Source organism: Dendrobates tinctorius, unplaced genomic scaffold, assembly GCF_039654945.1.
Source record: "Dendrobates tinctorius isolate UK_male_01 unplaced genomic scaffold, ASM3965494v1 ptg000019l, whole genome shotgun sequence".
Taxonomy (NCBI): Eukaryota; Metazoa; Chordata; class Amphibia; order Anura; family Dendrobatidae; genus Dendrobates; species Dendrobates tinctorius.
In genome coordinates, this window is record NW_027361687.1 from 36,499,118 (window position 1) to 36,515,861 (window position 16,744).

A 16,744-nucleotide genomic window follows, 5' to 3' on the forward strand; every position below is an offset into this window, starting at 1 on the left:
TGATTATGACATCAACAAAATGATTATGACATCATCAAATGATTATGACATCATCAAATGATTATGACATCAACAAAATGATTATGACATCATCCAATGATTATGACATCAAATGATTATGACATCATCAAATCATTATGACATCAACAAAATGATTATGACATCATGCAATGAATATAACATCAAATGATTATGACATCATCAAATGACTATGACATCAACAAAATGATTATGACATCATCTAATGATTATGACATCATCTAATGATTATGACATCATCAAATGATTATGACATCAACAAAATGATTATGACATCATGCAATGAATATGACATCAAATGATTATGACATCATCAAATGACTATGACATCAAAAAAATGATTATGACATCATCTAATGATTATGACATCATCAAATGATTATGACATCAACAAAATGATTATGACATCAAATGATTATGACATAATCAAATGATTATGACACCATCAAATGACTATGACATCAACAAAATGATTATGACATCATCTAATGATTATGACATCATCAAATGATTATGACATCAACAAAATGATTATGACATCATCCAATGATTATGACATCAAATGATTATGACATCATCAAATGATTATGACATCAAATGATTATGACACCATCAAATGATTATGACATCAACAAAATGATTATGACATCAAATGATTATGACATCATCAAATGATTATGACATCAACAAAATGATTATGACATCATCCAATGATTATGACATCAAATGATTATGACATCATCAAATCATTATGACATCAACAAAATGATTATGACATCATGCAATGAATATGACATCAAATGATTATGACATCATCAAATGACTATGACATCAACAAAATGATTATGACATCATCTAATGATTATGACATCATCAAATGATTATGACATCAACAAAATGATTATGACATCATCCAATGATTATGACATCAAATGATTATGACATCATCAAATGATTATGACATCAAATGATTATGACATCATCAAATGATTATGACATCAACAAAATGATTATGACATCATCAAATGATTATGACATCATCAAATGAATATGACATCAACAAAATGATTATGACATCATCTAATGATTATGACATCATCAAATGATTATGACATCAACAAAATGATTATGACATCATCCAATGATTATGACATCAAATGATTATGACATCATCAAATCATTATGACATCAACAAAATGATTATGACATCATGCAATGAATATGACATCAAATGATTATGACATCATCAAATGACTATGACATCAACAAAATGATTATGACATCATCTAATGATTATGACATCATCAAATGATTATGACATCAACAAAATGATTATGACATCATCAAATGATTATGACATCAACAAAATGATTATGGCATCATCAAATGATTATGACATCAACAAAATGATTATGACATCATCAAATGATTTTGACATCATCCAATGATTATGACATCAAATGATTATGACATCATGAAATGATTATGACATCAACAAAATGATTATGACATCATCCAATGATTATGACATCAAATGATTATGACATCATCCAATGATTACGACATCATCAAATGATTATGACATCAACAAAATGATTATGACATCATCCAATGATTATGACATCAAATGATTATGACATAATCAAATGATTATGACATCAACAAAATGATTATGACATCAACAAAATGATTATGACATCATGTAATGATTATGACATCAACAAAATGATTATGACATTATCCAATGATTATGACATCAAATGATTATGACATCATCAAATGATTATGACATCAACAAAATGATTATGACATCATCAAATGATTTTGACATCATCCAATGTTTATGACATCAAATGATTATGACATCATCAAATGATTATGACATCAACAAAATGATTATGACATCATCCAATGATTATGACATCAAATGATTATGACATCATCTAATGATTACGACATCATCAAATGATTATGACATCAACAAAATGATTATGACATCATCCAATGATTATGACATCAAATGATTATGACATCATCAAATGATTATGACATCAAATGATTATGACATCATCAAATGATTATGACATCAACAAAATGATTATGACATCATCTAATGATTATGACATCATCAAATGATTATGACATCAACAAAATGATTATGACATCATCCAATGATTATGACATCAAATGATTATGACATCATCAAATCATTATGACATCAACAAAATGATTATGACATCATGCAATGAATATGACATCAAATGATTATGACATCATCAAATGACTATGACATCAACAAAATGATTATGACATCATCTAATGATTATGACATCATCAAATGATTATGACATCAACAAAATGATTATGACATCATCCAATGATTATGACATCAAATGATTATGACATCATCAAATGATTATGACATCAAATGATTATGACATCATCAAATGATTATGACATCAACAAAATGATTATGACATCATCTAATGATTATGACATCATCAAATGATTATGACATCATCAAAATGATTATGACATCATCTAATGATTATGACATCATCAAATGATTATGACATCAACAAAATGATTATGACATCATCCAATGATTATGACATCAAATGATTATGACATCATCAAATCATTATGACATCAACAAAATGATTATGACATCATGCAATGAATATGACATCAAATGATTATGACATCATCAAATGACTATGACATCAACAAAATGATTATGACATCATCTAATGATTATGACATCATCAAATGATTATGACATCAACAAAATGATTATGACATCAAATGATTATGACATAACCAAATGATTATGACATCATCAAATGACTATGACATCAACAAAATGATTATGACATCATCTAATGATTGTGACATCATCAAATGATTATGACATCAACAAAATGATTATGACATCATCCAATGATTATGACATCAAATGATTATGACATCATCAAATGATTATGACATCAAATGATTATGACATCAACAAAATGATTATGACATCAAATGATTATGACATCATCAAATGATTATGACATCAACAAAATGATTATGACATCATCAAATGATTATGACATCATCAAATGATTATGACATCAACAAAATGATTATGACATCATCCAATGATTATGACATCAAATGATTATGACATCATCAAATCATTATGACATCAACAAAATGATTATGACATCATGCAATGAATATGACATCAAATGATTATGACATCATCAAATGACTATGACATCAACAAAATGATTATGACATCATCTAATGATTATGACATCATCTAATGATTATGACATCATCAAATGATTATGACATCAACAAAATGATTATGACATCATGCAATGAATATGACATCAAATGATTATGACATCATCAAATGACTATGACATCAAAAAAATGATTATGACATCATCTAATGATTATGACATCATCAAATGATTATGACATCAACAAAATGATTATGACATCAAATGATTATGACATAATCAAATGATTATGACACCATCAAATGACTATGACATCAACAAAATGATTATGACATCATCTAATGATTATGACATCATCAAATGATTATGACATCAACAAAATGATTATGACATCATCCAATGATTATGACATCAAATGATTATGACATCATCAAATGATTATGACATCAAATGATTATGACATCATCAAATGATTATGACATCAACAAAATGATTATGACATCAAATGATTATGACATCATCAAATGATTATGACATCAACAAAATGATTATGACATCATCCAATGATTATGACATCAAATGATTATGACATCATCAAATCATTATGACATCAACAAAATGATTATGACATCATGCAATGAATATGACATCAAATGATTATGACATCATCAAATGACTATGACATCAACAAAATGATTATGACATCATCTAATGATTATGACATCATCAAATGATTATGACATCAACAAAATGATTATGACATCATCCAATGATTATGACATCAAATGATTATGACATCATCAAATGATTATGACATCAAATGATTATGACATCATCAAATGATTATGACATCAACAAAATGATTATGACATCATCAAATGATTATGACATCATCAAATGAATATGACATCAACAAAATGATTATGACATCATCTAATGATTATGACATCATCAAATGATTATAACATCAACAAAATGATTATGACATCATCCAATGATTATGACATCAAATGATTATGACATCATCAAATCATTATGACATCAACAAAATGATTATGACATCATGCAATGAATATGACCTCAAATGATTATGACATCATCAAATGACTATGACATCAACAAAATGATTATGACATCATCTAATGATTATGACATCATCAAATGATTATGACATCAACAAAATGATTATGACATCATCCAATGATTATGACATCAAATGATTATGACATCATCAAATGATTATGACATCAAATGATTATGACATCATCAAATGATTATGACATCAACAAAATGATTATGACATGAAATGATTATGACATCATCAAATGATTATGACATCAACAAAATGATTATGACATCATCTAATGATTATGACATCATCATATGATTATGACATCAACAAAATGATTATGACATCATCCAATGATTATGACATCAAATGATTATGACATCATCAAATCATTATGACATCAACAAAATGATTATGACATCATGCAATGAATATGACATCAAATGATTATGACATCATCAAATGACTATGACATCAACAAAATGATTATGACATCATCAAATGACTATGACATCAACAAAATGATTATGACATCATCTAATTTTTATGACATCATTTAATGACTATGACATCATCAAATGATTATGACATCAACAAAATGATTATGACATCATGCAATGAATATGACATCAAATGATTATGACATCATCAAATGACTATGACATCAACAAAATGATTATGACATCATCTAATGATTATGACATCATCAAATGATTATGACATCAACAAAATGATTATGACATCAAATGATTATGACATAATCAAATGATTATGACATCATCAAATGACTATGACATCAACAAAATGATTATGACATCATCTAATGATTATGACATCATCAAATGATTATGACATCAACAAAATGATTATGACATCATCCAATGATTATGACATCAAATGATTATGACATCATCAAATGATTATGACATCAAATGATTATGATATCATCAAATGATTATGACATCAACAAAATGATTATGACATCAAATGATTATGACATCATCAAATGATTATGACATCAACAAAATGATTATGACATCATCCAATGATTATGACATCAAATGATTATGACATCATCAAATCATTATGACATCAACAAAATGATTATGACATCATGCAATGAATATGACATCAAATGATTATGACATCATCAAATGACTATGACATCAACAAAATGATTATGACATCATCTAATGATTATGACATCATCAAATGATTATGACATCAACAAAATGATTATGACATCATCCAATGATTATGACATCAAATGATTATGACATCATCAAATGATTATGACATCAAATGATTATGACATCATCAAATGATTATGACATCAACAAAATGATTATGACATCATCAAATGATTATGACATCATCAAATGATTATGACATCAACAAAATGATTATGACATCATCTAATGATTATGACATCATCAAATGATTATGACATCGACAAAATGATTATGACATCATCCAATGATTATGACATCAAATGATTATGACATCATCAAATCATTATGACATCAACAAAATGATTATGACATCATGCAATGAATATGACATCAAATGATTATGACATCATCAAATGACTATGACATCAACAAAATGATTATGACATCATCTAATGATTATGACATCATCAAATGATTATGACATCAACAAAATGATTATGACATCAAATGATTATGACATCATCAAATGACTATGACATCAACAAAATGATTATGACATCATCTAATGATTATGACATCATCAAATGATTATGACATCAACAAAATGATTATGACATCATCCAATGATTATGACATCAAATGATTATGACATCAACAAAATGATTATGACATCAAATGATTATGACATCAACAAAATGATTATGACATCAAATGATTATGACATCATCAAATGATTATGACATCAACAAAATGATTATGACATCATCAAATGATTATGACATCATCAAATGATTATGACATCAACAAAATGATTATGACATCATCCAATGATTATGACATCAAATGATTATGACATCATCAAATCATTATGACATCAACAAAATGATTATGACATCATGCAATGAATATGACATCAAATGATTATGACATCATCAAATGACTATGACATCAACAAAATGATTATGACATCATCTAATGATTATGACATCATCAAATGATTATGACATCAACAAAATGATTATGACATCTTCCAATGATTATGACATCAAATAATTATGACATCATCAAATGATTATGACATCAAATGATTATGACATCATCAAATGATTATGACATCAACAAAATGATTATGACATCATCTAATGATTATGACATCATCAAATGATTATGACATCAACAAAATGATTATGACATCATCCAATGATTATGACATCAAATGATTATGACATAATCAAATGATTATGACATCAACAAAATGATTATGACATCAACAAAATAATTATGACATCATGTAATGATTATGACATCAACAAAATGATTATGACATTATCCAATGATTATGACATCAAATGATTATGACATCATCAAATGATTATGACATCATCCAATGATTATGACATCAAATGATTATGACATCATCAAATCATTATGACATCAACAAAATGATTATGACATCATCCAATGATTATGACATCAACAAAATGATTATGACATCATCCAATGATTATGACATCAAATGATTATGACATCATCAAATGATTATGACATCAACAAAATGATTATGACATCATCCAATGATTATGACATCAAATGACTATGACATCATCAAATGATTATGACATCAACAAAATGATTATGACATCATCAAATGATTATGACATCAACAAAATGATTATGACATCATCTAATGATTATGACATCATCAAATGATTATGACATCAGCAAAATGATTATGACATCATCAAATGATTATGACATCAACAAAATGATTATGACATCATCAAATGATTATGACATCATCCAATGATTATGACATCAAATGATTATGACATCATCAAATGATTATGACATCAACAAAATGATTCTGACATCATCCAATGATTATGACATCAAATGATTATGACATCATCAAATGATTGTGACATCAACAAAATGATTATGACATCATCCAATGATTATGACATCAAATGATTATGACATCAACAAAATGATTATGACATCATCCAAAGATTATGACATCAAATGATTATGACATCATCAAATCGTTATGACATCAACAAAATGACTATTACATCAACAAAATGATTATGACATCATCAAATGATTATGACATCATCAAATGATTATGGCATCGACAAAATGATTATGACATCATCTAATGATTATGACATCAACAAAATGATTATGACATCATCCAATGATTATGACATCAAATGATTATGACATAATCAAATGATTATGACATCAACAAAATGATTATGACATCAACAAAATAATTATGACATCATGTAATGATTATGACATCAATAAAATGATTATGACATTATCCAATGATTATGACATCAAATGATTATGACATCATCAAATGATTATGATATCAACAAAATGATTATGACATCATCAAATGATTTTGACATCATCCAATGATTATGACATCAAATGATTATGACATCATCAAATGATTATGACATCAACAAAATGATTATGACATCATCCAATGATTATGACATCAAATGATTATGACATCATCTAATGATTACGACATCATCAAATGATTATGACATCAACAAAATGATTATGACATCATCCAATGATTATGACATCAAATGATTATGACATCATCAAATGATTATGACATCAAATGATTATGACATCATCAAATGATTATGACATCAACAAAATGATTATGACATCATCTAATGATTATGACATCATCAAATGATTATGACATCAACAAAATGATTATGACATCATCCAATGATTATGACATCAAATGATTATGACATCATCAAATCATTATGACATCAACAAAATGATTATGACATCATGCAATGAATGACATCAAATGATTATGACATCATCAAATGACTATGACATCAACAAAATGATTATGACATCATCTAATGATTATGACATCATCAAATGATTATGACATCAAAAAAATGATTATGATATCATCCAATGATTATGACATCAAATAATTATGACATCATCAAATGATTATGACATCAAATGATTATGACATCATCAAATGATTATGACATCAACAAAATGATTATGACATCATCTAATGATTATGACATCATCAAATGATTATGACATCAACAAAATGATTATGACATCATCCAATGATTATGACATCAAACGATTATGACATCATCAAATCATTATGACATCAACAAAATGATTATGACATCATGCAATCAATATGACATCAAATGATTATGACATCATCAAATGACTATGACATCAACAAAATGATTATGACATCATCTAATGATTATGACATCATCACATGATTATGACATCAACAAAATGATTATGACATCATCCAATGATTATGACATAATCAAATGATTATGACATCAACAAAATGATTATGACATCAACAAAATAATTATGACATCATGTAATGATTATGACATCAACAAAATGATTATGACATTATCCAATGATTATGACATCAAATGATTATGACATCATCAAATGATTATGACATCAACAAAATGATTATGACATCATCCAATGATTATGACATCAAATGATTATGACATCATCAAATGATTATGACATCAACAAAATGATTATGACATCATCCAATGATTATGACATCATCAAATGATTATGACATCGACAAAATGATTATGACATCATCTAATGATTATGACATCATCAAATGATTATGACATCAACAAAATGATTATGACATCATCCAATGATTATGACATCAAATGATTATGACATCATCAAATGATTTTGACATCAATAAAATGATTATGACATCATCAAATGATTATGACATCAACAAAATGATTATGACATCATCTAATGATTATGACATCATCAAATGATTATGACATCAACAAAATGATTATGACATCATCCAATGATTATGACATCATCAAATGATTATGACATCAACAAAATTATTAAGACATCATCCAATGATTATGACATCATCAAATGATTATGACATTGACAAAATGATTATGACATCATCTAATGATTATGACATCATCAAATGATTATGACAACAACAAAATGATTATGACATCATCCAATGATTATGACATCAATTGATTATCACATCATCAAATCATTATGACATCAACAAAATGATTATGACATCATCAAATGATTATGACATCAACAAAATGATTATGACATCATCTAATGATTATGACATCATCAAATGATTATGACATCAACAAAATGATTATGACATCATCCAATGATTATGACATCAAATAATTATGACATCAACAAAATGATTATGACATCATCCAATGATTATGACATCAAATGATTATGACATCATCAAATGATTATGACATCAACAAAATGATTATGACATCATCCAATGATTATGACATCAAATGATTATGACATCATCAAATCATTATGACATCAACAAAATGATTATGACATCAAATGATTATGACATCAACAAAATGATTATGACATCATCAAATGATTATGACATCATCCAATGATTATGACATTAAATGATTATGACATCATCAAATGATTATGACATAAACAAAATGATTATGACATCATCCAATGATTATGACATCATCCAGTGATTATGACATCATCCAATGATTATGACATCAACAAAATGATTATGACATCATCAAATGATTATGACATCATCCAATGATTATGACATCAACAAAATGATTATGACATTATCTAATGATTATGACATTATCAAATGATTATGACATCAACAAAATGATTATGACATCAAATGATTATGACATCATCAAATGATTATGACATCAAATGATTATGACATCATCAAATGATTATGACATCAACAAAATGATTATGACATCATCCAATGATTATGACATCAAAGGATTATGACATCATCAAATCATTATGACATCAACAAAATGATTATGACATCATCAAATGATTATGACATCATCAAAATGATTATGACATCAACAAAATGATTATGACATCATCAAATGATTATGACATCAACAAAATGATTATGACATCATCTAATGATTATGATATCATCGAATGATTATGACATCAACAAAATGATTATGACATTATCCAATGATTATGACATCAAATGATTATGACATCAACAAAATGATTATGACATCATCCAAAGATTATGACATCAAATGATTATGACATCATCAAATCATTATGACATCAACAAAATGATTATGACATCAACAAAATGATTATGACATCATCAAATGATTATGACATCAACAAAGTGATTATGACATCATCTTATGATTATGACATCATCAAATGAATATGACATCATCCAATGATTATGACATCAAATGATTATGACATCATCAAATGATTATGACATCAACAAAATGATTATGACATCATCTAATGATTATGACATCATCAAATGATTATGACATCAACAAAATGATTATGACATCATCCAATGATTATGACATCAACAAAATGATTATGACATCATCAAATGATTATGACATCATCCAATGAGTATGACATCAAATGATTATGACATCAACAAAATGATTATGACATCATCCAATGATTATGACATCATTCAATGATTATGACATCATCAAATCATTATGACATCAACAAAATGATTATGACATCAACAAAATGATTATGACATCATCAAATGATTATGACATCAACAAAATCATTATGACATCATCCAATGATTATGACATCAAATGATTATGACATCAACCAAATGATTATGACATCATCCAATGATTATGACAACAAATGATTATGACATCATCAAATGATTATGACATCAACAAAATGATTATGACATCATCCAATGATTATGACATCAAATGATTATGACATCATCAAATGATTATGACATCAACAAAATGATTATGACATCATCAAATGATTATGACATCAACAAAATGATTATGACATTATCTAATGATTATGACATCATCAAATGATTATGACATCAACAAAATGATTATGACATCATCAAATGATTATGACATCAACAAAATGATTATGACATCATCAAATGATTATGACATCATCCAATGATTATGACATCAAATGATTATGACATCATCAAATGATTATGACATCAACAAAATGATTATGACATCATCCAATGATTATGACATCAAATGATTATGACATCATCAAATGATTGTGACATCAACAAAATGATTATGACATCATCCAATGATTATGACATCATCCAATGATTATGACATCAAATGATTATGACATCAACAAAATGATTATGACATCATCCAAAGATTATGACATCAAATGATTATGACATAATCAAATGATTATGACATCAACAAAATGATTATGACATCATCCAAAGATTATGACATCAAATGATTATGACATCATCAAATCGTTATGACATCAACAAAATGATTATTACATCAACAAAATGATTATGACATCATCAAATGATTATGACATCATCAAATGATTATGGCATCGACAAAATGATTATGACATCATCTAATAATTATGACATCAACAAAATGATTATGACATCATCCAATGATTATGACATCAAATGATTATGACATAATCAAATGATTATGACATCAACAAAATGATTATGACATCAACAAAATAATTATGACATCATGTAATGATTATGACATCAACAAAATGATTATGACATTATCCAATGATTATGACATCAAATGATTATGACATCATCAAATGATTATGACATCAACAAAATGATTATGACATCATCAAATGATTTTGACATCATCCAATGATTATGACATCAAATGATTATGACATCATCAAATGATTATGACATCAACAAAATGATTATGACATCATCCAATGATTATGACATCAAATGATTATGACATCATCTAATGATTACGACATCATCAAATGATTATGACATCAACAAAATGATTATGACTAGTGTTGAGCATTCCGATACCGCAAGTATCGGGTATCGGCCGATACTTGCTGTATCGGAATTCCGATACCGACTTCCGATATTTTTTCAATATCGGAATTCGGCATCGGAATCGGAAGTTCAGTTGATTGACGGCCTGACGTCATCATGATGCGTGGTGTGTGCGCATCATGATGCGCCGTCATTTCGGGCCTTCCGGGGGTCTCTGCCGGCCTGCCGGGGGGCTGTGCCGGCCTGCCGGGGGGCTGTGTGGACTGCCCGGGGTCTCTGCCGGCCTGCCGGGGGGCTGTGCCGGCCTGCCGGGGGGCTGTGCACCCTGTGGGGGTCTGTACCGGCCTGCCGGGGGGCTGTGCCGGCCTGCCGGGGGGCTGTGCTGATGTCCGGGGGTCTGTGCAAGCATCGTCCGATGGGACTACAAGTCCCATCGGGCGATGCCTGCTACCATGACAGTGATTGACACATTAGCCAATGATGGGACAGTAGTAGTCCCATCATCCGGCTAATGTGTTAAATGTTAAAAAAAAAAAAAAATACTACATACATACTACATGCTACATACATACTACATATATACTACATACATACTACATACATGCTACATACATACTACATGCATGCTACATACATACTACATATATACTACATACATACTACATACATACTGCATGCTACATACATACTACATACATACTACATGCATGCTACATATATACTACATGCTACATACATACCACATACATACTACATGCATGCTACATATATACTACATACATACTACATACATACTACATGCATGCTACATATATACTACATGCTACATACATACCACATACATACTACATGCATGCTACATATATACTACATGCATGCTACATACATACTACATATATACTACATGCATGCTACATATATACTACATACATACTACATATATACTACATACATGCTACATACATACTACATACATACTACATACATACTACATACATACTACATATATACTACATGCATGCTACATATATACTACATGCTACATACATACCACATACATACTACATACATGCTACATATATACTACATGCATGCTACATACATACTACATATATACTACATGCATGCTACATACATACTGCATGCTACATGCATGCTACATACATACTACATACATACTACATGCTACATACATACCACATATATACTACATACATACAATACATTCATACAATACATACATAGACATACAGTACATATAACATAGAGTAACATACTTACCAATACTTGTCACATTGTTCCCCGAAGCCATTGTCTTTCCGGAATAAATATTAACATAACAAACCACAAAAATACTCACCCACGATCCGAAGCAGTCCACGAGTGTGTCCCACGACGATCTTGGGTAGAGAACTGCAGCATCAGATGATGCTGCCGTTCTCTACGGGCTGCAGGAATCCAATGACGGAAGGTAGGTATCCTTCCGCACTGTATTCCTCCGCCACTTAAAAAAAAAAAAGTCCCTAGTCTCACTTTATGCCATTGCTGTGTGGGAAATTCCCACACAGCAATGGCATAAAGTGAGACTAGGGACTTTTTTTTTTTTTAAGTGGCGGAGGAATACAGTGCGGAAGGATACCTACCTTCCGTCATTGGATTCCTGCAGCCCGTAGAGAACGGCAGCATCAGCTGATGCTGCAGTTCTCTACCCAAGATCGTCGTGGGACACACTCGTGGACTGCTTCGGATCGTGGGTGAGTATTTTTGTGGTTTGTTATGTTAATATTTATTCCGTAGACGACAATGGCTTCGGGGAACAATGTGACAAGTATTGGTAAGTATGTTACTCTATGTTATATGTACTGTATGTCTATGTATGTATTGTATGAATGTATTGTATGTATGTAGTATATATGTGGTATGTATGTAGCATGTAGTATGTATGTAGTATGTATGTAGCATGCATGTAGCATGTAGTATGTATGTAGCATGCATGTAGTATATATGTAGTATGTATGTAGCATGCATGTAGTATATATGTAGCATGTATGTAGTATGTATGTGGTATGTATGTAGCATGTAGTATATATGTAGCATGCATGTAGTATATATGTAGTATGTATGTAGCATGTATGTAGTATATATGTAGTATGTATGTAGTATATATGTAGCATGCATGTAGTATATATGTAGTATGTATGTAGTATATATGTAGCATGCATGTAGTATATATGTAGTATGTATGTAGTATATATGTAGCATGTATGTAGTATGTATGTAGCATGCATGTAGCATGTAGTATGTATGTAGCATGCATGTAGTATATATGTAGTATGTATGTAGCATGCATGTAGTATATATGTAGCATGCATGTAGTATGTATGTGGTATGTATGTAGTATATATGTAGTATGTATGTAGTATATATGTAGCATGTATGTAGTATGTATGTAGCATGCATGTAGCATGTAGTATGTATGTAGCATGCATGTAGTATATATGTAGTATGTATGTAGCATGCATGTAGTATATATGTAGCATGCATGTAGTATATATGTAGTATGTATGTTGCATGTAGTATGAATGTAGCATGTATGTAGTATGTAGTATGAATGTAGCATGTATGTAGTATGTAGTATGAATGTAGCATGTAATTTTTTTTTTTTTTTTTACATTTAACACATTAACCGGATGATGGGACTACTACTGTCCCATCATTGGCTAATGTGTCAATCACTGTCATGGTAGCAGGCATCGCCCGATGGGACTTGTAGTCCCATCGGACGATGCCTGCACAGACCCCCGGAGCCTGCACAGACCACCGGCAGGCCGGCACAGCCCCCCGGCAGGCCGGCACAGCCCCCCGGAGCCTGCACAGACCACCGGCAGGCCGGCACAGACCACCGGAGCCTGCACAGACCCCCTGGCAGGCCGGCACAGCCCCCCGGCAGGCCGGCACAGCCCCCCGGCAGGCCGGCACAGCCCCCCGGAGCCTGCACAGACCACCGGCAGGCCGGCACAGACCACCGGAGCCTGCACAGACCCCCTGGCAGGCCGGCACAGCCCCCCGAAAGGCCCGTACAGACCCCAGAGAGGCTGTACAAGGGCAGGAAAGGGTTTTTCTTATTCCGATACCGGAAGTCCCATAGACTTGAATGGGACTTCCGGTATCGGAATCGGCGATACCGATACTTTTTTTAAAGATCGGCCGATACCATCCGATACGATACTTTGAAGTATCGGATGGTATCGCTCAACTCTAATTATGACATCATCCAATGATTATGACATCAAATGATTATGACATCATCATAGAGTCATAGAGTCATAGAATCGTAGAGTTGGAAGGGACCTCCTGGGCCATCTGGTCCAACCCCCTGCTCAAAGCAGGATTCGCTAAATCATCCCAGTCAGATGTCTGTCCAGCCTCTGTTTGAAGACTTCCATTGAAGGAGAACTCACCACTTCTCGTGGCAGCCTGTTCCACTCATTGATCACTCTAACTGTCAAAAAGTTTTTTCTAATATCTAATCTGTGTCTCTTCCCATTCACTTTCATCCCATTGCTTCTAGTCTTTCCTTGTGCAAATGAGAATAAAGTTGATCCTTCTACAATGTGACAGCCCTTTAGATATTTGTAGACAGCTATTAAGTCTCCTCTCAGTCTTCTCTTTTGCAAACTAAACATTCCCAAATCCTGCAACCTTTCCTCATAAGACAGGGTTTGCAGACCGGTCACCATTCTGGTCGCTCTTTTCTGAACTTGCTCCAGTTTGTTGATGTCTTTTTTAAAATGTGGTGCCCAAAACTGGACACAATATTCCAGATGAGGTCTGACCAAAGAGGAGTAGAGGGAAATAATGACTTCACGTGATCTAGACTGTATGCTTCTGTTAATACATCCTAGAATTGCATTTGCCTTTTTTGCTGCTGCATCACACTGTTGACTCATATTCAGTCTGTGATCTATTAGTATACCCAAGTCTTTTTCACATGTGCTGTCACTTAGCCCTATTCCTCCCATTCTATATATGCTTTTTTCATTTTTATTGCCCAGATGTAGTACTTTGCATTTCTCCCTGTTAAAAACCATTCTGTTAGTTGCTGCCCACTTCTCCAGTTTATTTAAATCTTTTTGAATCCTCTCTCTCTCTTCTCTAGTATTAGCTATCCCTCCTAGCTTTGTGTCATCAGCAAATTTAATCAGTTTACCCTCAATTCCTTCATCTAAATCGTTGATAAAGATGTTGAACAATACAGGGCCCAGGACAGAGCCCTGTGGTACCCCACTTGAGACATTCTTCCAACTGGATGTGCAGCCATTTACGA